This window comes from Delphinus delphis, chromosome 10 (genome assembly GCF_949987515.2).
Source record: "Delphinus delphis chromosome 10, mDelDel1.2, whole genome shotgun sequence".
Classification (NCBI taxonomy): Eukaryota; Metazoa; Chordata; class Mammalia; order Artiodactyla; family Delphinidae; genus Delphinus; species Delphinus delphis.
Genome location: NC_082692.2, coordinates 74,846,994 through 74,872,748, shown reverse-complemented (window position 1 = coordinate 74,872,748; position 25,755 = coordinate 74,846,994). Strand labels below are relative to the sequence as shown.

The window sequence follows — 25,755 nt, the reverse complement described above, 5'->3', positions numbered from 1 at the left end:
TAACTTTCTAATACTTATTAAACTGTTTAGGAACGCTAATTCCAAAACCCAATAAGAGAAAAAGGACCATTTAGCAGGTCTAGAATTTGTCTCAACTGCAGCAAGAAGCGTTGTAGGCTGTTGGAGAATTTCATAATTTATAAGTTGGTAAATTCCAATCGAAGCTGAGGAGCAAACCAATTCCCATTAAATAGAGTAAACATAATTTAGCAAACCTGGCCATGGAGCTTGAACTCCTCTCGAGATGACTGCTTAGAGACAGTTAACTCTCACCCTTAAAATGCCTTCTGTGGTTCATGTCCATAATTCTTGGCACTGGACAGAGATGTGACCAATATTCACCTTGTGGCTTTCAGCCACCTGCTCTGCCTAATTAAAGACTTCCATTTTCTGCTCTGCTGGTCTCGTAATTTGCAAATAAACAAAATCCACAGGACATTTGATAGGAATGTTAAAACAATCTATGAACCATTTATCTTTCTCATTTGTAGAGTGTAAAAGGGACCCTTTCCCTGTTTTCTCCCTTGCCATCTTAGGAGGACTTTTTCCCTTTCCCTCTAGAAGTAAAGAAACCACATAGAAATGGATTGGTATTTCTCCTTTAAAGATAACAAGATATATATATATATATATATATTTGGTGGAGGTACACTTTTTTAGTGTAATTTCTCTAAAAAAGTAATTCATTTCTCTACCTTTTATAATTTTCTACTACTTTCCATTACTACCTCACTTGTTTCTATTACTGCAGTGCCTCTTATGATCTGCCTGATTCCATACTTCTCAAAACTTCTTTCTACAGCACAGCCAGGGTAAACTGGGAAGCTTATAATATAAAAATAAGCATTTTTAAGCAGAAAATTATGATGTGAGTTAATGTTACTTACTTTAGCATAAACATATGAAAAATTATGGAGATACTCTTTTCTGTTTTTTATCTTTTGATCTTATGATTATTTTATAAAAACTAATGTATTCAGTTATTTGCTTCTTTGTCACATAGAAGGTAAACACACAGATAGTTTTGTATAATTCATAATGGCCATCTACTAGTCCATTGTATGATTGTGACAAAATTTACTGAGCAATTCCCAGTAATGAGATTTTTTTCTGATTTTTCCTGATATTAAAAATATTTCTTCAGTTAACTTCATTTTACATTAAGTTATGCCCACATGCGGCGTTCTTTCAGAAGAAAATTGACTGCAATTGGAAATTCCAGATCAAGGGATGGGAACATTATGCATATTGCTTAGTCATCTTTATAAATACTTATGTCATCCTCACTGTCAGTTTTTTTCAGTAACGAAAGAGTTTCCTCGCGTAATATGGTAGGTGAAAAAAGTTCCTCAGTGAAGTTGTAAAGTTCAGTTAATCAGTTGTTGGTTAGGTTGGTTAATTTCATGCGTTTGTTGGCCATTTGTGTCTCTCCAGGATAGAGGGCAATTATGAGCGAGTATGTTGAATATTGAACCTGAAATTCAGACCTTTCAAGGGACAACATGTTCTGAGAATTTTTCTAGCCTCCTTGTAGGCTGAACTTCAGCTGTGGGCCCTCTAATAGAAGCTGTATGCCTTGATGATTAAAAATATGGACATGAGAGGATTTTCTGCTACATTGAAATGCAAAATTATTACCTGCAAGGAAACGAAAAGCGAGGGAACATTCAGAAGATCTTTGATGTCAAATATGTTTCTCTACAGGTTTATTGTGGTTATTTTAATTATATTCATTAAATGAAGCTCATGACTTCTGGAATTCATATCCATATTCTCTACGCTAGGGGATCTCACTACTGATGTAGGCCGTATTTCTGTCAACCGTAGTGGATTAGTTGCAGTTTTTACCTTTTAATTAAACAGTTGCTGCCGCTAAACACAATTTTGAATTATTTAATAGTCCATATTACTTTAGTCAATGCACACTGCTTGAACTGTTTTAATTATGTGAAGCTATACATTTTTTATGATATAGTTTTCCGAAAAATGAGTTGACAGTAATTATTCTTTTGAGATGTCAGGAATCTCTTAGTATATTTGAAAATAATTATAACTAAAATTAAAAGCCAAGCTGATCAAATATAAAATATTTTGCTTTAACACATGTGAAATATACAGAATTTTAGATAAAACTCCCATTCTGGATGTTGTTTGTAGTCTCTGTCTTATAAAGAAGCAGCGTGTGTAGTAAATACTCTTGTGCACAATTCAGAAGATGGGAGATGAACCTAAGGCTTAGACTTCGCATTGAGGCCTCATTTCAGAAATGAATTGCTTTCCAATTTTGTGGCTTCTTTGGCAACAGAGTTTGTTTAGATGATGCTCTCATTCTTAAACAGAAATCAGTCAGTCCGAAAGCTATTTACTGTTAATCAGCATGAATTTTTGTGATGCGTTCATGATTATCTTGTTACATTATTCCAAGTTATATTCAGAGGTATTACTTAAATTTCTAGTTTTAATAAGATTAAATGAATAATTCAGCACAGCTTTGAATATTACAGATCCTGGGAAATTATTTTTAGAAAGTAACAATGGTGTGACCTTTCTTCTCATCTCTTTATTTAAAAAAAAAAATAGAAATTTTCTCTTTCTCTCTTGATACATACATATACATTATACGTGTGTGTGTATATATATGTATATATATATATATATTTGTGTGTGTATGTATTTGGGTGTATGTGTGTGTGTATCCTATAGACAATATCTGTTTGCTGTTTTATAGGGTGAATTACGAAGTATAGTAATTGAAGTATTGAACATTGGAATGAACAGTTGAAAATACATCATATTGTACTTTTAGCTTTATCACTACATCTGAACTTTCTGAGAATTGCTGTGATCAGAACAGTCACCTTCAATATCTTGACTTGACAAGAACTAGTATCTTTAACTTCAGATTTTGATGGAATTTCTTTAAGTGGTGGAAGTACAGGGGAATGGTGTAAGACCCATCTAAGTTTTTTAAAAAATACAAACCATTTAACAGAATCTAGATGATGGTAACTGTCAGTATTCCTGGAATAAATTATTGCTACCCTTCCTGCTGACTTTTGTAGAACATTATTTAGAGACTGCATCTGGTCCTATGTGTCTGCTTTGTGTTGACATCTCATTGATTATTTTAATCTCCTTTCCTGGCTTAAAGAAAAAAATGTAAATGTTAATTATAGAACTGGGCGGTTAAGTAATACTGTAAAACAATGCAAAACATCAACTGCCTCTGTGGTCAGGTTACATCTTCAGAGTATACGAAGGTGGTTATCATTCCTCACATTAATAGATGTTGCCCTGTTCAAGACAACAGATTCTGCCATTGAATTGGTGTTGGTAGATTAAATAAGAGATGTTGCTTCTATCTTCTAAAGGACGTTAGTAGCTTAGAGCCTCAGGTGGAATTTAGTCTGAAGACAGCCATTTATTGAGCTTAAAGAAAGTCAGGATTTTAACTGCAGTCTATCAGTGTTTACAAACACAGGCCAAGTAGTACACCTCACCTCCATTCCCTCATAACAAGGAGTTCTTGCACATATTATTTTATTTGCCAGTCATGTGTCCAATTCTATGAAGACAACAATTTATTGTATTTTTGCTTGTTTCCCCTATTAGAATGTAAGCTGTATAAGTACAGGGACCATGTCAATTTTGTTCAGCCATTGAATGAATGACTATATAACATTAATTATTACTCTTTTCAGTGTCCTGTGGGTACTTAAGCAAGTAGTCATCCGAGTGGGCAAAGTGAAGATGTCTAGAGATAAGCCCGTGTTTCTGTTTGAACAGTGGTTAATATGTGGCTGAAAGTAAAAAAAAGAAGAAAGCAAACACTCCTTAGTGATAGCTTGAAGAAACTGATCCAAGGTCATGGGCTCACTTGAAAATGTTGTTACGGATTTAAGGAAAAGCCTATCAGCTTAGGCAGTAGATTAATTGTCTGTTGGTATGTTGAGAAAAAAGGAGATGGAGCATGGGGAAGTATGTTTGTATGTGTGTGTGCATGTCCATGTATAATGTATGCACGTGAACATGTGTCTGTACTAGTGAGAGGAACAATCTAATTTAGTGCTGTCTGCTAGAAGTTTTCAGCCATTATGACCACAGTTTATCTGGCAGAAAGAAGGAAAAAGAGAAGGGGCAAAAACAGTCAGATTGGAAGATGTATCTATTTCAGGCCCACATATGCTCAGCTAAAAACCGAGAATGCCATTATTAAGGAGGAAGAACTAAAGGGATATTGATGACATGTCTGGTAGTAATATGTACTTTGCCAAAAAACAAACACTTGAATAGATTTTGTGAAAATTTAAATGAAAAAGCTTTTAGGTACTGAGAATTTAGGAGTGAAACAATTTCAAGCCAACAGGAAACATAGGTTTTAAAATAAAGGCATTGTGAAAATAAGTAAAATATCTATTTTATTTGAAATGCTCAACTGCAGATTGGAGAAAACTACCACATGATGCTGCAAGGTTTTCTTTGTTTTTGGTAGTATCCTCTTATTCATGTTAGGGAAGAAGAGAGGACAGAACATGGGAAATGTGCAGTGCATGTATGTTTAATTTTTTAGTTGCTCCCCAATATTAATGAGGCTCTAATAAATCATTGACATTTTAGTGTAATTTACATAGCCTCTTTTTATAATGATTACATTGTGATTTCCATTTTCCTCACCAGTAATTGTGATCAGTCATTGGATTGTTATGAAAATTCTTCTCTATCTAGAAGCTAAGGAACATATTAAAAACCTTTGGAAACTTAAGTAAGTAACAATAATGAATTATGAAATTACTGGAGGTGATAGTGATCAGTAGAATAATAAAATGTAATTACAGTAAGCCCCACTTCTTCCTTTTATAACAATCCTCTTTGTTCTGAAAATAAAAATTTAAAAACAAAAGCAAGAAAAGCTAACTCCTACTTAGCTATGGAGGTTTGTAACTCATCTCTTCCGCCTCGGTGCTTAGGACTATGGGGTAGCTATCTAGGGATGGGTCCATGGAATCAGCATTTTGCTGGTGGTCAGCACCCTTTCCAGGTGACTCTTTGACATCTGAGAACTTGTTTCTTTTCTACCATCTCTCTTTGCCTTGACTGCCACTCATACTCCATTGGTTCCCTCTTCCTTTCAACTTTTGTGGAAAGGGCAAATGCTATAGATTAGAAGGAACACAGGAAACTGATACAGAAATATCTTCTTTGTCCATGTGTTATAAACATGTAAATAAATGTATTTGTTTACATGTTCATTATCCTCCTTATTGGAAAATGTTAGGAAGAGTATTTGAAATTCCTAAAAAATTCAAGATTTTCAATATAAATGTAATAAAACATAAGACCTAGGTAATGATAATTAAAATAACAGAACTTACCAGCATGTGTGGAGCTTTTTCTGTGTAGGAGGCACAGTGCTGACGCTGCGGACGTAGGTGGAAAACACTGATCTGGAGCTCGCAGCTCACTGGGAGAAGCTGACAAGTAAATAGGCAGTTTTATTGTGTTGCCATTTCTATACTGTTTGTTGGACAAACGTAATGAAGACCTTGTCAGGAAGAAGGAATGGGGATGATCTTTAGCATGGGGCTTCACATCCAATCTTACCATTTGATAAATTTTCTATGTTTCCTTGGCATCTAGTAAAGAATGCAGATCTCATTAGCATTACCTTTGGGAATGATCACACAGAATTTAGGAAGAAATCTCAGGGAAGTCTTTGAAGAAACAAAATGCATAGATAAATGTGTACTTAAACTTCTCTGGTGAAGTGCCTTCCGCCCTACTCATTTTCCTAAAATGTCTTGCAAGTAAGTCTGCTTTGCAGTAAGAGGTCCCCACAAGTCCTGAAATAATTTCCTTTATTCCTTCTGTGTGAGAAAACCCTGACATGTTTTAACCATTTTAAACTTTTTTTTTTTCCCCAAATGAGATTACTTCTTTTCCATTTCCCACTGTTTATTTTAAGGGAGTTGTAACTCTTGAACCTGAGGGTTGCTAATAGGTTTTGAAGGGAATCGCAAAGGCAGCATCTTCCTACTTCCTGCCAGCTGGTCTGGACTTGGTTTCCACCAACACAAGAGCACAGGTTGAGTTGTCCTTTCCCACCTGGCTTCATGCAGGACCAGCTTCTGTCCCAAGTGCTCTGCTTCTGTCATCCCTCTTCCTCCTAATTCTTTGTTCTATGGTATTTGAATTGGATAAAAATTATTCTCAGACTAAGGCAAAGTACTCTTTTACGAGGTAGTTCATTTGTGCTCCCATGATGTTTATTTCTCATTATGCAATAGTTCTAAAAACAGAACGTATTCCTGTTGATGAAGGGTCTTAATCCTGATACTGAAGTCTTCAGTAGCCATTTTGCATCCTTTGTAGCGTGTGCTTTAGAGTGATCTTCTGTTTCGATGGTGGAATTTAAAAGGTTTAGTTATTAGTCTTTTTTTTTTTTTAATTGCCAACTGTAACTTAATAGCTACAGAACTGCTTCTTAACAGGTATCAGCAACAGAAATACAAATTTGGAACAATGAACTGTTTTTTTTTTTTTTTCATTCTCTCCGATGAGGACTCTAATTTTCTGTTAGAAGATTCAGAAAGCAGTTGAATGGCTTCTGTTGATCAGAATCCACTTCATGGTTTTCAGTGCAGGGTGACTTGTCTCTGATCTGCTGTGGTAGATCAGTGCTGTTGATACTGAGAATCTAACTTTGTAAACTAGAACTACTAATTATAACACCATATGCTTGTTTACATAATATTATATAATTTTCATAAACTTTTCCTGTCTGTTGTTGTACTTACGGTAGCGTATGCCAGTATTACCATTCAATTCATGAGAAACGCAGGCTCCCATTGGTCGACTGCCCAGCTAATTTTCATAAGGCCAATAAGGAGGAGAGCTGAATGAAGAACCAAGCCTTCAGCTTCTTGGACATCTTGTCTGTAGACATGGCTTCTCTTCTGGGCGCTAAAATGAAGTCAATTTATTCAAGTCCAACAATCAGGTGATCTTTCATTTCTGTAAATATTTAGTGTACTTATTCACTAAGCGGAAGTTGAACAAGGGCAAACTTGTATCATTTTTCTTTATTTAAACTTTATTTAAAGTTAAATATATACATGTTTCTATGCTTCGGCGAAATTTTTGCTCACTAGAAAGTCGTTGAAGATTCTGGAGACTCGAAAGCCTCTTCACATGTTTGTCATATCCAAAACAAAAGGATACATTTTAAATGATGTATTAATTCCTTAGTTGACTATCAAATTCTCATGAAGGAGAAAAGGGTACATAGTCACCCTCTTTTTATATTATCATTTTTATTTTATATTTGAATATTCACTTTAATTAGCAGAATATCAGAAAAGATAAAAAAGTAAACACCTTGTTCACATGCACTACCATTTTCTATGTATTTTTTAATGATAATTTACAAAATTTTAGACTTCATAAAATGCTTTATCTGCAAAATAATCAATATAGGGCACTTTTACCTTTGGGATGCTACGTAACAGTGTCTTAAATATTTTTTCCTTATTTGAGATATAATTGACATATCGCACTGTCTACGTTTAAGGTGTACAGCATGATTTGACCTACATATATCATGAAATTCCACAGTAACTTTAGTGAACATTCATCATCTCATATAGATACAAAATAAAAGAAAAAGGAAAAAACTATTTTTTCCTTGTGATAAGAACTCTTAGGATTTCCTCTCTTAACATCTTTTATATATAACATACAACAGTGTTAATTATATTTATCATGTTATACATTACATCTGTAGTCCTTATTTATCTTATAACTGGAAGTTTGTACCTTTTGACCACCTTCCTGCAATTCCTCCTTCCCCCAGCTCTTCACCTCTGGTAACGTCAATCTGATCTCTTTTCCTGTGAGTTTGTTTTTTGAAGTATAGTTGACCTACAACACTGTGTTAGTTCCTGCTACACAACATAGTGACTTGGCATTTCTAGGCATTATAAAATGATCAGTGTGATAAGTCTAGTTACCATCTCTCACCATACAAAGATTTTACACTATAATTGATTGTATTTCCCGGGCTATACCTTTCATTCCTGTGACTCATTTGTGTTGTAACTGGAAGTTTGTACATCTTAGCTTCCCTCACCTATTTCACTCATTCCCCAGCCTCCCTCCCCTTTGGTAGTCCCCCTCTTTTTAGATCTTCCCATTTCAAAACATAAATACATGTAAGAGGAAAATGAAGGTCAAAAACTCTGGAAATATAGGCTTTTAAAAAATGTCTCTCAAATTAAGTTTGACCTTTTGCTCACAAATAATCATGCCTGGAAGGGCTGTAGAGTAAGAATAGACGTGTGTTAAGTATGTACATACTTAGAAAAGTGCCAGGGATATTCCTGAATGTTTTCTTCAGTCATCTGTGGAACTCCTTGGACCATGTTTTAGAAAATGGTTTTAATTTTCTTTGAGGGATTATCATAACTGAAAAGGTCACAGCAATCAGCTCCATTACTAGTGCATTTGTACTTGCCAAGGCTCAGTCATGGGGAATCTCTCTGGTTTTCACATTCAATACTTTTCTTTTTGCTTTGTTGTTTGATAAGGGAGAAGAAAGTGTTGGCATGAAGGGGAAGTGAATCTGGTACCAACTCTTGTTGTTCCTGCAGCTCTGATCTTTGCCTTTCTTAAGCCTGTCATCTGTCAGGCAAAGTAAGAGTACTACTACATTAAGGGTTTTAGAAATGAATCGATCATTTCATACTTTCAGAAAACACGTTCAAGTAATCTTTAAAGTACCATTCTGTGTAGGCGATAAATTCAACGTTCCAGCATAACGTATACATACTGAAATTTTTTTTTTTTTTTTTTTTTTTTTTTTTTTTTTGCGGTACGCGGGCCTCTCACTGTTGTGGCCTCTCCGGCTGCGGAGCACAGGCTCCGGACGCGCAGGCTCAGCGGCCATGGCTCACGGGCCCAGCCGCTCTGCGGCATGTGGGATCTTCCCGGACTGGGGCACAAACCCGTGTCCCCTGCATTGGTTGGCAGACTGTCAACCACTGCGCCACCAGGGGAGCCCCAGTAGTGAAATATTTTAACCTTTCATTTCATGCTTCTCAACATTTTACAAAGCATTTTTCTGTTCATTTTAGTTGGTGCTAAAAAACATGACTTCTAAAATTTTCTTAATAGAACTAGTTGAGTAATGTGAAAATTATTTTGTTTCCTCAGTACAAATTTTTATTTCTAATATTAGGGCAAGTTTCTTAAATTAACAGTATAACTGTGGGTTCTTTTTTATTAGTAGCCAGGGTAAAATTTTAAATATTTAATATTATTAGGTATTGCCAAGATGTAAAGGACAATATCCATTCTCATATAGTTTATCTTAGTCATCATGGGCTTTATTCTATGCCATTTCATGTCTTAGATATTAGTTCTGGGGGAAAATCTGAGGAACTCATTAAAAAAAGGGCAGGTGTCCAATAAATTTATTTTTTTGCTCCTGTATAAATATTTGTATTCTTTTAGCATCTATTCTTCTAAGCGTGTTTCCAAAGCCCAGTATTTTTTAAAATAATAGTGGATAATGGTATGTAAGAGCAGGATCTTAGGCATCAGGGAATAATGAAAACCTGGAAAAGTTTGAACTAAGTAGCACTCCTGTGCAATTTCCAAATTCTGGGGCTATTTAGCACTTCCTGGTATGACATAGAGCTTGGGAACCTTGGGAAGCCGGCCTCTGGTTATCTATAAAATAGGAATTAAAGTTTCTATTTTATTGGATGTTAAGAGGGTGAAACGAGATAGTTTATAGGAAGACACTTATTCCAGTATCTCCCTCCTGATGTTTAAACATGAAGTGCTATTGAATCCATGTTTATGTTACTGGGATGTGAGCTAAGAGTTGAGTAGGAGCCCTTTTGTATGTTTCAGTTGAACCTGTGTGCCAGTCACAGTGACCTACAGTGAATCTGATCATAGGTGATTCCACACTGGGTTAGGTCATGTAGAACATAGTTGGTGTCATCAGAGTGAACAACAACAACAAAAACCTGTTGATATTCAATATATTTGTAAGGATGAGGAGAAACAGTCTTGTACTCTGGTAAGCTTGTTTTATGCATACTGTTTAACTCATTAATTCCTGGCACCTTTATATAAGGAGACATGTTCGGGGATTTTTAAGAGTAAAAAACTGAAAAACATATATTTTGATCAACCTGGGAATAATTAAATAAACTAGGTATACCCAAAGTATGGAATGCTGGTAGGTAAAAAGTATGTTAATTGAACACAGAAGTTTGCAAAACCTTTGCAAAACCTCTTGATCCCACATATGTACAATACTCTCACCCAAACAACACAAAAGATGTCTGTGTATGCGTATAGCTAAATGCATGGAGAAAGGTCTGAAATTGATAACAAAGTTTGCTTCTGTGGAGGGACATAGATAAGGTAGAGCAGTAAGGGAGAGTTTTCAAATTTTTCTATGTTGTTTAAATTTTTTTACAATGAGGATATTTTCATGTATTACTTGTATATAAAACTGAGAAAAAAAGGAAGTAAAGCACTCAATCATTTTGTAAAATTGGTAGCATCTAATTGATGGATACATGAGCATCTCCATTCACAATAAAGGACAACTAGTGATTAAAAAATACATAAGAACCAGTCCTTAAGGAAGCAATAAATTACTTACAGCAATAATTACACAATAACAAATTATACAACACTAAATTACTCAGTCGTAAACCCATTGTGCCTGGGCCCTTCACCAACCTTTAGTGATCATGAAATGAACTTCAATATTTGACAATGTTTAAGATTGAAGAGGTAAGCAGATGGTAACCTGTACTGGGCGTGAAGTGTAAGTGTAGTGGTGGGCATTGGATTCAAACAAGGAGTTTAAAGAGATACTGGCTTGCTTAATTTGTTCACTCTTCTGTTCATTCTTTTACTCTTTCATGCATTGTTTCCTGAGAAGCCGCTTTGTATCAGGCCCCAAACAAGCTGCTAGAGACACAGACCCAAGTAAGAAACCATCTTTGTCCCCGTGGGCCTCATCCAGTGACAAACATTCAGAAAGTGAATTATAATTTCTTGGGAAAATACCAGTCATTAAAGCATGGAGTCAGTAAGATCAAAGCATATAGAAGGGTGGCATTGACCTGAAAATGAGACAGGAAGGCTTTCTGAATGAAGTAGCCTCCACCTTAGGTTTTAAAATAAGCAAGAAGTACTCTGGCAGACAACAAACCTGTGTTGCGGTGGGGAGAGCTGTGTCCAGCAGAGAGCACGTTTGGGGAATTGCATGCAGACTGGGATTGCTGGAGACAAAACGCAAGACAGAATGTCCTCTCGGTTTTCCAGCAGAAGGAATTCCAGCCTAGCACTACTCTATGAGCACCGAAGCAAACAAGAGCGAGTGATAGATTGATTTTTTTTTTTTTTTTTTTTTTTTTTTGCGGTACACGGGCCTCTCACTGTTGTGGCCTCTCCCGTTGCAGAGCACAGGCTCCGGACGTGCAGGCTCGGCAGCCATGGCTCACGGGCCTAGCCGCTCCGTGGCATGTGGGATCTTCCCTGACCGGGGCACAAACCCATGTCCCCTGCATCAGCAGGCAGACTCTCAACCACTGCGCCACCAGGGAAGCCCGATAGATTGATTTTTTAAAAAAATAAAGCACTGGGAGAATTGCTGTATTGAGTTTTGCTTTTTGCTTATTGCATCTTCCTACTGGAACCAACCTCTTTAAGGAACACAGTACACTTTCTTTAGTCCAAGTAAGGGTGACAGCTTCCTGTCGTGATGTTTTCCAGGCTTCCCTTTACAAAAGTGTCTTCAGGCTGGGCTACCATTGCCATTTAAATTGCTTCATTGTAGACTGTCAAGGGTGCTGCTTTCTATGTGAACTTTGAGGTTAAGGACCAGTCTTTACACAATGTTCTCTTCTGGAGTTTCTCAGATATTTGGGAAGGATATACATTCACAAACTCCTCAACAGAGAACTGTCTTGCCAGTTATTTAAAGATCTGAGTATCTGATGTTTTAATTGCTTTGAGAGAGGAAGGTGGGGAATGGCCTTTGAAGGTTACTGAATGATTAGGATCTAGGCCGGTCTGCTTTTAAGGAAATGGGTGGATTTGAGAAGCTATGTCTTCCTTTCGTTACTGTTCCTGCCTCATTTGGATTTACCAGTTAGAAAGCCAAATTGCTTTAAATATAGTATCCGTGGGTTTGTATGTGTTTTAGAATCTGCCTTCCATTCCCTCCGTCTACCAACTCAGAAGTCACATGTTATTTACACTACTCCTGGTGCTCTTGGGTCCCTCAAAGCCCCAGAATAAATTTATACTTGGGAAGGTAGGTATATTAAAATTAAAAACATACTTTATTATATCTATGATAACTGGGTACAGTTATCCTCCAATGATGCTGAGCCATTGTTATTAAAGCAAGATTTCAAAGAGGGTTTAAAACCTACCAGTGTCCTATAGCTAATACATTTGTGTTTCTCCAACAATACATAAAGAAGCAAGCAAGGAAGGTGACACCTGCACAATGACCAGGGAGTGTAAGCTTAGCTTGGATCTTTGAGATTAAGAAGAGATATCTCTTCTTCACAGCCTTATAGGTCAACGGGAAAAATCTTAAAAATCAATTCTTTCAGTAGCCAGGAACATCTGAAAGGAAATAAAAACTTGCTTATTATGGTGACATGGTTTAAACCAGCTAAGAATCTTAGAAATGAATTTTAAAGTGTGAAGTCTGGCAACAATACATTCAGCACAATCTTTTGCTGGAAATGTAGCGATCACAAACTGTCATTTCTTTCTATATTAACCAGTAATCATCTTATCAGATATGGGGTATCAAAATAATACTATGTATATATGTGTATGGATATATTATACGTAATTCAAAGGAAACTTGAAAGTATTAATTATTCATTAATTATATTAATATGTGTAAGTGTTTACTTATTATGTTGATCTATTTATTTCAAAGGAATTCCGTAGGTATTAAGTATTCATTAAAACAATACATAAACACATGTAAGGATAGTTTAACTTTCTAAGACATTAGTTATTCTTTTTGACGTTCATGTGAAATGTATGCAGTCTTCATGGTCAGGTCTAATAGCGGCTTCATTGAATGGGTCTTCATTGGACTCCTGCTTTTGTGGTGGGCACTACTGTAGGCCCAGGGAGCATGAAAGTGAACCAGACAGACAAGGTTCCAGTTTTGTCTGAGCACATAGTCTAGTGGTAGAGGAGACACTGATGACAGATGGCTTATTTTTGAAATGAGTTATTCAAGAAAAAAGATGATTTCCAAAAAATTATAAGGATTATGAAGAAAATAAAGCAAAAGAATGAAAGAACATAAGAGGCTGAGTAGGGAAAGGGCAGTGGAACGGGTGGGTAGGAGGAGGGCAAGGAGGGAGGATGGCTTTAGATAGCATAGTCAGAGAAGGCTCTCCAGAGAGTGATGCCACCTGAAGGAGCCACCCATGAGAACATCTGGGGAGGAGCTCTCCAGACTGATGGAAGAGCATACCTCAAGGCCCCGAAGTGTCCAAACATTTGGCATGATTAAGGCACAGGGATAACCCTTGTAGCTCTTGGGTAGTTAATAGGCAGAGCTGGGTACTGGAGGAGATCTGAGAGTGGTGAGCAGGAATCAGATCATAAAGGGCCTTTTGGACCAAGGCAAGTTCTTGGAATGTTATTCTAAGTGCATTCAGGAGCCAATGGAGATTTTAAAACTTTTTATCACAAAAATTTCAAACATACATGAAAAATGGAGAAATATAATGACTCCCCATGTACCCATTATCCAGTTTCAGTAATTAGCAACTCATGGCCAATTTTGTTTTATCTGTGCTCTCTCCCCAACGCCATCACATAATTTGAAGTTTGAGGCCTGTCATTTTGTTTGTGAATATTTCACTATCTGTAAAGCATAGAAGCTCTTTTTCAAAACATAGACACAGTACCATTATCACACCTATAGCTTTTCAGTAATTCTTTAGTATCATCAAATATCTAGTCTCAGTTGGGATTTTTAGCAGGGGAGTGGTATTACCTAATTTACAATTTTTTAAAAAAGAGTTCCTACCCTGTTGTATATATCAGAGCTTAGTGGAAGCTGGGAGATCACCTAAGGACTCTTTGTTTGGGTTTGGCATCAGTGTGGCCCGAACAAGAGTGTGATGATGGAGATAGAGAGAACTGACCAGTTTTGGAGGCAGAACCCACTTGTTGGTCTTTAGTATAATTTTGGCTTGAGACACCGAGTGACTGGGGGAGAATAACAGTCAAGATGGAGAAGACTTGAGGAGAACAGCTGTGGAAGGGGAAATTAAGAATTTCATTTTGGCCTTAATTTCACCTCTGAAAATGGAGAACAATTTTTATATCAGCCTTAAAAAGAAAACGGGAAGAAAAATGGTATTATGCATCCACATTTATAGGTACTTACCTCTAATCCTGCTCTAGGATATATGTTAAGGGGAATGTGATAACGGAAGAAATAGTTTCTGTTCTTAAAAAAAGTATGGGTTTACTTGAAATCTATTCAGGCCCACTCAAGGAAAGCCTTGCACTGAGATCGCTTTGAAAGATAATAAGAATTCTGAGACGTCTGGCTGTCCAGTAACACTGCCTTCCACCAGCCTACCACAAATACAGTGACCTTACTTTCTGAACCTGAAATCGAGACCAAGGATTTGAAAATTGAGAGTGTACTTAGGGACAGTATGCAAGAATATAGGACATCAGAGCTGACTTGGGGAAAAAATTAGAAACCTTAATAACTGTGATCCCCACCATTTTTACCATTAGTTTCCACTCAAAACTTCTCTGCAGACACTGGCCTCTGAATTGGTTTACTGTCTATTATTAACATGTATAAATTAATGTATGATCATTGCTCATTGTTACCTGTTCCGGAAAAAACGTCTCCCCTCCTCCTCCTTTTCCTTCCCCTTTCTCTTTGAAGCCTCGCCTTGCTTTTGAGACCTTCTTTTTAACTAAAATCAGGCTCACCCAGGATTATCTCCCTAATTTAAATTTAAATGATTAGAAATTTGAATTACATCTGAAAAATCCCTTCAAAGCAGCACCTAGATTACTGTTTAATTGAATAAGTGGGGGTCATTGCCTGGCCATAGTGTCCTCATCTATTTAAAAGGGATAATACTTCTTGTTTGGGGAGTTAAATGAGTTGTAGGTTAGCACAGTACTTGATACCTGGTACCTCCTCATTAAGGATTAACTCTTCTATATGGTGGGGTGGGAAAGCCAAATGGTCATCACCTTATGGTGACAAAGGATCTGCCCAAACCAGATAGCATGTTGTTGACTGACAGAAGCTAGACACAGAAGAGTCCCATGCATATAAGACATGAAAATGGTCAGAATTCACCAGTGGTGTTGGAAGTCCAGATGTTGGTTACCCTTGAGGAGGTGGTCTCTGGAAGGCTCCATGAGGTGGGCTCTGGGGTGCTGATAATATCCCATTTCTTATTCTGAGCGTTGGTTATATGGAAGTGTTCAGACTGTAAAAATTCATCGCACTTGTATATGTATACTGATTTTACTTAAATAAAAATTTAAATACAATTAGATGATAGATACCAATATTATGGGTAGATAACCTTGTTGTATGTGTCATGTAGGGTGTGTATGTGTGGATGTGTGTGTGTTTTATCATTGCACAGTAGGATAGTAAGTAGAAAAATCCTTCCTCCCAAATTACAAATATGGCAGTAACTCAGAGGAAAGATGGGAGAGGGCCTTCATTAGCATATTTGACCCTATCTCATAAAGTTATTTCTGGGGAGTTTCTGTGGCTGTATCTAATGAAATTAGAATGGTTATCAAAACATTTTGAGAATCCTTTTGGACAAAAAGGCATTCTTCTCACAAGACTATTAACTCAGGGACCAGAGCAATTGCGTTTCCTTTTATGAACTGAACTTTTCTTTGCAAGACCAGTAAGTTGTCTCTTTCAAAACACAAATGCAGTGAGCTTGCATGCTCATTATCTGTTTGTCTTATGCTACCTGCATTTTCTTTTTTATGATCAGAGTCTAGGAAAGCAATTAAAAAAACATCCTATGTCTGCACCAGAGTAATATTATCTGACACTATTGTCTAAAAAGTATAAATGAGGAATTATAATATCATTTTACAATGATAAAGGTGAACATTTGCATTTCTAGATATTGGCTTGGATACCAATACATATTTTTAGTATATTAAATAAAATGTTATATTTCCCCTTAATATTTGACTGTTGATGATGTCGTTTTATACTTTAAGTCAGCAGTGTCCAATAAGGCTTTCTGCAACGATGGACCTGTTCTATTATCTGTGCTGTCCAGTACGGCAGCCACTAGTCACATGTGGCTATACACACTGGAAATGTGCCTCGTGAACTAAGGAAGCACAATATTAATATTATTTTATCTTAATTAATTTAAATTTAAATAGCCACAGCTGGCTAGTGGCCAAAGTGTTGGACAAGGAGGTTTGAAATCTAAGTAAAATATGGTGTTCGGACCCAGGCTGATTGTACTTAATTCTTTTTTTTTTTTTTTTTTTTTTTGCGGTATGCGGGCCTCTCTCTGTTGTGGCCTCTCCCGTTGCGGAGCGCAGTCTCAGCGGCCATGGCTCACGGGCCCAGCCGCTCCGCGGCATGTGGGATCTTCCCGGACCGGGGCACAAACTCGTGTCCCCTGCATCGGCAGGCGGACTCTCAACCACTGCGCCACCAGGGAAGCCCTGTACTTAATTATTTTCAAAGAACTTCTCAAGAGTTCATCTACAGAATGTCTTTCTCAGCCTCATTACTGGTCTTCTGGTGGAAAAGTCCCCTTGTAAAGACATAGGAGGTCTCAAGGTTCTTAAACATACAGCAAAAACACCTACTTGAGTGCTTTTACCATTTCACCCATTCCTTCAATTCCTTAATCTCCTGGGCACTGTCCTTTCTCTCCCATCACAGGCTATGGCTGACTTGAGGGTTGTGTTCCCAAGATTCTGGGACATAGTAAGAAGTCAGTAAGCAGTAAGCAAATAAAGGTCTGCCACATAGTAGGAGCTTGAAAATGAAGAGTTTATATTATCATCGTGGTTATTGCCACTGTGAAGCTCAATCTGGAGTGATATGGTCATCTCTTTGTGGTTTACTGTGAGCCAAGAGGTGTGAAGGATGAATTTACAATATTAAAAAAAATTAAATGATAAAAACAGCCCAAAAAACCCTAAAGAAAACAACTGACAGCTCTCTCTCGTAACCATCTCCACACTCTTCACAGTTTGTAAAACTTACTTAGTAATTGATTTATACAACATTTTCCATTTTGTTTAAAAAATGTCAAGACGAGGAGGCAATAATTAAAGAGGACTAACTAAAGAAAGCAAGATCAGCGGAATACAAGGGTCGGATCACTATTCCATAGACTCTGTTTTTTTTAATTAAAAATTTTTTTTAATTGAAGTCTAGTTGATTTACAGTGTTGTGCCAGTCTCTGCTGTACAGCAGAGTGACTCAGTTACACACATAGAGACGTTCTTTTCTTTACATTCTTTTCCATTATGGTTTGTCACAGGATATTGAGTATAGTTCCCTGTGCTGTACACTAGGACCTTGTTGTCCATCCATTCTATATGTAATAGTTTGCATCTACTATCCCCAAACTCCCAGTCCATCCCTCTCCCTCCCCTCCTCCCCAACCATTCCATAGACGCTTGGAGCTGGAAAACATGTTGGGTGTCAACTCCCTTCATGTGAAGATGAGATAACTTAAGCACAGAGACCAGAACTAGTTGCTATGTAATACTTGTTTTATTCAAGGGTCTTGTAAGAATATTTTTGAACAGTGATGCATAGTTAACCTAATTGGGGATAAATGCTGTATATATTAAAGCAGGATCCCAAGAGTTGTTTAGTTAAGCCATATTCTTCCTTCTTCCAGGAAATCACTGAACAGAGGCAGGTAAAAAACATATGCCACAAGACTTGCAGACAGCCCTCACATTTCAAGAGAAGATACAAATAATGAAAACGTAACACACTTGAATTAAGCTATCTCCCTGGCAAGAGTCAGGAAACTTTCAATTCCTTACCTACCCCGACTTGAGTAATGAAAATATTATTTCCAGGAGTAGGAGAGTGATCCCCTGGGGAACCCTGTCTCACTCACAAGCAGAGTTAAGGTATTTGAGTTCTGAAACATATGCCAAAAAATCCAATAACATATGAAACAGCCAAATATGTTCATTTTTATTAAGAATCTCAGTAAATGTCATTTTCTGGTGCCGGTGAAGTGCTGTGAAACTGGTGGGGAGTGTTTGGGGATTCCACTGAATCACGGATGGTTGCAGCTCATTGCTCCAGCCCATCTTTTTAATATGTGTTGTGTTATGTGGTTTAGTCCGAGAAGAAAACTTATTTTGGCTTACTTCCTTCACACGAATGGGAAGAATTTTGATTTGCTACGTATCTCTGAGCTCTGGTACGTTTTCTCATCCTCCTAACTGCTAGTTTATTTATTTATTTATCCTTAATATTTATTTATTTATTTATTTGGCTGTGCTGGGTCTTAGTCACCACACGCAGGATCTTTAGTTGAGGCACGAGGGAACTTTTATTGATAGTTGCGGCAGGCATGCAGGATCTAGTTCCCCGACCAGAGGTCGAACCCGGCCCCCCTGCGTTGGGAGGTTGAGGTCTTAACCACTGGACCATTAGGTGAGTCCCTAACTGTTAGTTTATTGAGGTTAAGTGCTTTCTTTTGTGGATGTGTGGAAAGGACTTAAAGGATTTTTCTTTGAATTAAATCTGATTCAATTACCACTTTAGATAGGTAGACGTTTTTGCCAGAGAAGAGAGAGGCTCACTTCCACATAGAGGGCCAGAACAGTTTTAGACAGGAGGTGAGACCTGAGTGTCCACAGAGGGAAGCTTGCTGGGAAACCAGCCCTTGTCAAGGAAAAAGGACTGCAGCGTGATTATTACTTCTCATTCTAGAGACACTCACATACTCCTCTGAGTTCCCTTCCTGACTGTTCCTCCCTCCTCTATATCTAGGCTCTGGTAACAACTAACTGTTGCTTTCCCTACTTGCTTCCTTCCAGCCTGGAGACTGTCCGTTTCTCATTTTCTCAAAGTACTTCTTACCTGCAGCCACGGATCATAGCAGACACACTAAAGCTTTAGGCTAAAGGAGGGGGATCACAGAACATAGCAGTATAATACAGGCAATAATTTTTAATTGAACAGAGGACAGCTCTCTTGTAAAAATCCATTGGTCATTCTTCGACACAGGGCATTTCTCCCAGATGGTGTGCCAGGTCGAATTCCCCTGAGGCCAGTTGTTAACATCTGCTCCAACCTGTGTCTTCCTACAGTCATGACATCTCCTCTCTGTTGGCGGGCCTCATCCCATGATCCAATATTATGTTTTTTCTTTTTTTCTTTTTTTACAAATTCATTCATTCATTCATTATTTATGGCTACATTGGGTCTTCGCTGCTGTGCACGGGCTTTCCCTAGTTGCGGTGAGCCGGGGCTACTCTTCGTTGCAGTGCACAGGCTTCTTATTGCAGTGGCTTCTCTTGTTGCGGAGCATGGGCTCTAGGTGCGTGGGCTTCAGTAGTTGTGGCTCGCGGACCCTAGAGCACAGACTCAGTTGTTGTGGCACACGGGCTTAGTTGTTCCGAGGCATGTGGGATCTTCCCAGACCAGGGCTCGAACCTGTGTCCCCTGCACTTGCAGGCGGATTGTTAACCATTGCGCCACCAGGGAAGCCCAATATTATGTTTTACAAACAGAGGATCCAGCCACCCTGGGTCCCTTCGGCAAGGTAGAGTCACAGAAATGTTGAAATGACCATTTTTCCTTTAACATGACTGAATTCCTAAGCAAGGCTTTGTCCTCTACCAGTCCTGTTAATGGAAATACAAAGAAGAAGAAGGTTTTAGTTGGTCTTAGCCCAGAATATGCTGTTTGTAGGTCATCTGTCCCCTCCCCCATCCTACCATTGTTTCAAGTTACAGCTCAGTTTTGTCGATCCCTAAATCACTGTCTTAAAAGAGGACAAATGTTATGCTCACTTCAGCAGCACATATACTAAAATTGAAATGATACGGAGAAGAGTAGCATGGCCCCTGCACAAGGATGACAAATTCGTGAGTCATTCCATATTTTTTGAATTGGGAGATTGGGATTGACATATATATACTACTATGTATAAAGCAGATAACTAATGAGAAGCTACTGTATAACACAGGGAGCTCTACTCGGTGCTCTTTGGTGACCGAATTGGGACGGAAATCCAAAAAAAGAGGGGATATATTTATACATATGGCTGATTCACTTTGCTATACAGCAGAAACTGATACAGCAGTGTAAAGCAACTATACTCCAATTAAAAAAATTAAATTAAAAGCTACTACTGAATTCTGATGTTCAAAAAAAAAAGGACACATTTTGCTTTAAATGCTTATTAATTATTTCTATAGTATTTAACAGAGCAGCCTTTTGGGAGGTAAGCCTGTCTACTACTTCTACTTATCTCCCTTGGGATATTAAGCTCCAACTGAGTGCCGTGTGACATACGAGCACCAGACTGCATGGTTTCTTGTGTCTGCCCTTTCTTTCCTCTCTGCCTGGGAGGGCCTCTCCAACTCCCTCCCCGCACCCCCAGTCCTCAGGACATTTCTATCTGGACCATACCTCCTGGTCCTTTAGCCTTCTTTTTGAACTTTCTCCCACTCCTTAGGCAAAGACAGACATTCCGTCTGATTTCTGCCAATATTCTTTACATCATTTATCAGCTCTCTCATTTTCCGTTCCATTGGCAGTTGCTCCTTTAGATTGTAGATCACTTCAGAGGAGGCACGTACCTGTCTCTTGTTTTCCTAGGATCTGGTGTAAGTCCTCAGGAAGTGTTTGCGTGAAAGTGTGAACTAAGGTGGGACATTGTAAGAATATCCAGTTTAGTTTGTCAGTATGTAGTTAACCACATCCCTGGATAAAGCATCTTACCAGCTGCCCAGGGGATAAAAGATGAGTAGGGACCTAGGGCTACCATAGCGGAACGGAGTGTGGTCTGTGAACTATTAAAAACTCAGTATGTGATCATTCTTGGAAGGGGGACAGAAGCAAAGTGCAGTGAAAGATCCAGTAATGGAGAAATTATACCTAGTTGTGGAAGAGGACAATTTAACAAGCAGTACTCCTGTGTTGATTTGAAATCTGAAAACCCTGGTGACAGATATAGAGAGAAGGCCCAGCCTGCCCTCATGGAGAATATGGTTAGGGAAGCCATACAATTTGCCTTCCAAAAGAGGAAGTTTGCAAGAACATGGATAAACTGGAACTTCATGGTTACCCTGATTATAATCTAGTAGGAACATAAATACAAGGAGAGACTTCATGAAGGGAACCTTCAGAAGATCCTTGAGAAATCAGTGAAGACACCTACAAGAGCAGATTATAGGTCTTGAAGGAAAAGGAAGCACACTCGTTATTAAAAAACAAATTTTCTTCAATGCCTAGGTTAATTAACCTCTGCATTTACAGAAAAATGGGTCTACTCCTTGTTGGTTGTCATAGTTTTGTGTAAGGATCAGCTCAGGACAGTTTTACCTTGACCAGTGTGTATATACTGACAGTACGTAGTATATGTAGTGGAACTTCAGAATAGGAAGCTTGGATTCTCCTTTCAACTTGATTTTGGGCAAGTTAAACAACCTGTATAGACCTCACTTTTCTATAAGATGGGGATAAAATGAGAAAAAAAAAATAGCTACTTCACATGGATTTTTTTTTTTTGGAGGAATAAATATGTTACATTTCTTAGCATGGTGCTTAATAGGAACTCTGTAAAGATGAGCTGTTATTGTTAATTTTTTATTTTGTATAGTTAAAACTTTACACAGGACACAAAGACATACTTCTACAAGTTGATTTAAAAGCTACCAAGCTTAGGGCTTCCCTGGTGGCACAGTGGTTGAGAGTCCACCTGCCGATGCAGGGGACATGGGTTCGTGCCCCACTTCGGGAGGATCCCACATGCTGCGGATAGGCTGGGCCCGTGAGCCATGGCCGCTGAGCCTGCGCATCCGGAGCCTGTGCTCTGCAACAGGAGAGGCCACAACAGTGAGAGGCCCGTGTACCACAAAAAAAAAAAAAAAAAAAAAGCTACCAAGCTTAACATGTTGTTTTGACAGCCATGCAAGCATCAGGAAAAAAGGTGACAAAACACAGGTACAGAACTGTGACCTCACTGGACTTTGAGAGGGAGGAGACTCAGGGGCAGGCCTGGTCAGCTGGGGGGCGCTCTGAATTCCACTGAGGGCTGCTGAAGAGGAGAGAAACCAGAGGTCTCTCCTAGGTAGTGAGATCCAAAGTTTCAGTCATTTCTCAGAGAATTCCCAGGGGTGCTAAGAAAGCAATTTAAACCTGTATCTGGGGTGGAGACTTAGCAGGGGGCTTTGGAAGAAGCCTCTGGCAGCCTGTAATTATGAAAATAAAAGTCTAATAGTATGAAAGACAATGATTAGATTAGCAACACTTAAATTCATTGAATAGTGAAAAGAGGGCTGAGCTTGTAGACTCTCAACAAGCTTGTTGCTTAGGAGTCGTGAAGGGAAGTCAGCTGTGTGTGTGCAGCTTTTATATTAGTAAATAAAAACTCTCCTGTTAGTACCTCAGGAAAGAAGTGTTTTTATTATGAAACAAAGCACAGATTGGTTATGCACTGCATAGATGCCATATAACACAGGGTTAAGAGAACAGACTCTGGTGCGTGACACACTTGAATTTGAGTCCTACTTCTGCTGTTTCCTAGCTGTGTGACTCTCTTAGCTTGGGCTGCTGTAATAAAATACTATGGACTGGGTGGCTTAAGTGACAGAGATTTATTTCTCACAATTCTGGACGCTGGGCATCCTAAGATCAGGGTACCAGCATGGTCGCCTTCTGGTGAGGCCTCTCTTCCTGGTTTGCAGACAGCTACCTTCTTGCTGTGTCCTCACATGGCAGAGAGTGAGTGCTCCTGTCTTCTCTTCTTGTGATGAGAACATGAATCCCATCATGAGGACACCAGCTCCATGACCTAATCTAACGCTGATTACCTCCTCACTTTGGCCCCACTTCCAAATACCATCCTACTGGGGATTAAGGCTTCAACATATGGATTTGGGGGGATGCAGACATTCCATCCATAGCAGTGACCTTGAGCAAACATTTAAGCTCTTCATACCTAGTCCTCCCCTACAAAACAAATAATATGAGTACGTCCTCAAATCGGGTATTTTAATAAAGAGCTTGCACAGGGCCTGCCATAGAGCTAGTGCTTAGTAAACATCACCTCTTCCCATGGAACTCTGCTGTGTAATGCCCGCCTAAGGGGAGCTGGAGCCCCGGGAAGAGTGTCTCCCTTCATTTGTAATGAACTGTTTCCTCGAGTGTGGGAAGAGATCCTTTTAGATGAAAAAAAAAATGTATGAACATGAATGTGTATGTGTTTTAATAGCCAAAGGTTAATTGCAATATGATTTGGAAATATATATATATAGTCCCCAGAAAACCCATTATTTTACAAATTTTGTTGATTAGTATTGAGGCTTGAGTAAAAAATATTGTGTGGAAAAAAAATTGAGTAAATAATTGGTACACGTGGTACTGAGAAATGGCACAAACTGTACAGGAGGGAAGGTGAATGATTGAAATTTGGGGAACATGCAAAGGACTGTGGAGGAATAAATTTTCTTCTCTAGGGCTTGTGTTTTGCCCACCCTAGTAAGAGGGACCAGGGCTGTTTTCACAGAAAGAAGATATTGTTTCTCATGTTAGATGAAACTTCAGCCAGCTGAGTCACATGTAATCTCAGTTTTGCTCCCTTGATTATCCTCTGAGTATAACTGCTAAACTGGCAGGTTCATTTTTTTCATGCCAGATTTTGTTTTTTGAGCACTTATTGCCTACTGGATTCTGCTCTGGTTGCTGGGAAGATAGTAATAGGCAAGATAGACAAGGCCTCTGTCCTGATGGAGTGTAAATTTCTGTGTGTGTGTGACTGTCTGTGCATGTGTTTGTGGAGAGATAATCAATAAGAAAACTCATAGAAAAGAGAGTAATTTCACATACCAAGTGCAATGCAAAACCTTAACTAGGGCAGTGTGATTGGGAATGGGAATGGATGCCCTACTCTAGATAGGAGAATCTTTGAAGAGGTGACTTTGAGTTAATACCTGAAGGAAGAGAAGGGACCAGCCATTAAAAAAAAAAAAAAAAATCTATGGGAAGCGTATTCCAGGCTGAGTGAGCATCAAATATCAAGAGTTTGGAATGACAGGGATTGGCCATGTTTTAGTAATAAGAATGGTACGAAAAGAAGTTGCAGAACTAAGTACGTGGCCAGATCATGAAGGAGCCTTGTAGGCAGTGCGCAGAAGGTTGCATTTTATTCTAAGTATGCATCGAAGCCCGTGGAGAATTTTAAGCTGAGGAGTGATATGATCTTACCTGATACTCTCATAGATGACTGTGGCTGTTGGAAGGAGAGTGGACTGTAGGGGAACCAGGTGGGAACATGTATGCCTGTTAGGCGACCCAGGCTGGTGGTAATGGGGGGCAGTGTTCTGGTTTTCCTTGTATACTGAACTGCTGTTCTCCCGGTGCACTTGTTTTTCTCCCACCCAGAATCTTGGACTGTCGACCCTGAAGAGTTCTGTGTGCCCAAAACAAAGCAAAAAAGGTTCAGAAAACAGAACAATCTGTTGATCATAACATGTACTAAGTTAGTGGATGAGAAAGGAAGCTAGATGGAGCAGTTACTCAAAGATACTTTTACAAGACATTTTGCTTTCCATTTAGCATTTGGGACCAGTTGAATTCACAGTTACATGATTCTCAGGAGCTGTGAGGGTACATGAAGAATAATAAGGACATTGGCTAAATTCTTTAGGCAGTATGGAGCCATAATATACCACATGTCTTACTGTTAATTCATGTTGCTAGCCCACCCTTTTAATAGCAGCCAGGAGCCCTCATGACACACGCTGTGAATATATATTAAAACGGTCCACACGAGTTGCTCTAGTGGTGTTGGTTAATTGGGTGTTATTTGGGATCCAGAAAGGATGGCATCTATTGTGGTTTTCCTTTTCTCACACTGCTGTGAAGAACTGCCAGCTCTAAATGCTTCATCCGTGCTTCCTCCGTCTGTGCTCTGGCCTGGAAAATAAATTTTTGGGGCCCCAGTCCCTGGATTTGAGCAAGTACTGTTGCCTTGTCCTCCTTTTGGCCAAACCATCAACATAGCATTTGCTACTGAAGTTGTACTTAAATGTGGTGGGAAATGTTTTTTTATTATAAAAAAGTATCTAATGGATTAAAAACTTGTATTTTTTCTTTTCCCCCTGAAAGTGAAAAAAGAATTGTATCCCATAAGAAACAATTATGTCTTGTTTGAATTTGTCTTAAAATGTATTTTATATGTCATTTTAAATGAAAGTGGAAGTATACTATGAATGCTATATTGTTAGTTAATTTTTTTAGTGATATTTCTTGGACATTATTCATATAATTTGAGGGTGGCATATACAAATGCTTACAAGGCGAGAGCCAGGCAGTGTAAATTAGTGAAGAGCAGTGGGTAGGAAACATGTTCAGGCCAAAGCATATTTTTGCCCAGTTTTGTCAGACCTTCTAGTTTTTTGAAAGAAGCTTGACATTTCCATTTTATGTGAAAT

General features: G+C 38.5%; 1 protein-coding gene and 1 non-coding gene across 28 annotated transcripts in view; both read left to right on the top strand.

Annotated features, from left to right (window-relative positions):
• The window catches only part of FHIT (fragile histidine triad diadenosine triphosphatase), a 1,444,513-nt gene that overhangs the window by 954,071 nt on the left and 464,687 nt on the right, over window positions 1-25,755 (top strand). The gene's annotated exons all lie outside the window — the stretch shown is intronic.
• Window positions 20,099-20,201, top strand: LOC132433049 (U6 spliceosomal RNA). The gene has a single exon (XR_009521087.1). It is a non-coding gene; the product is annotated as a U6 spliceosomal RNA (small nuclear RNA).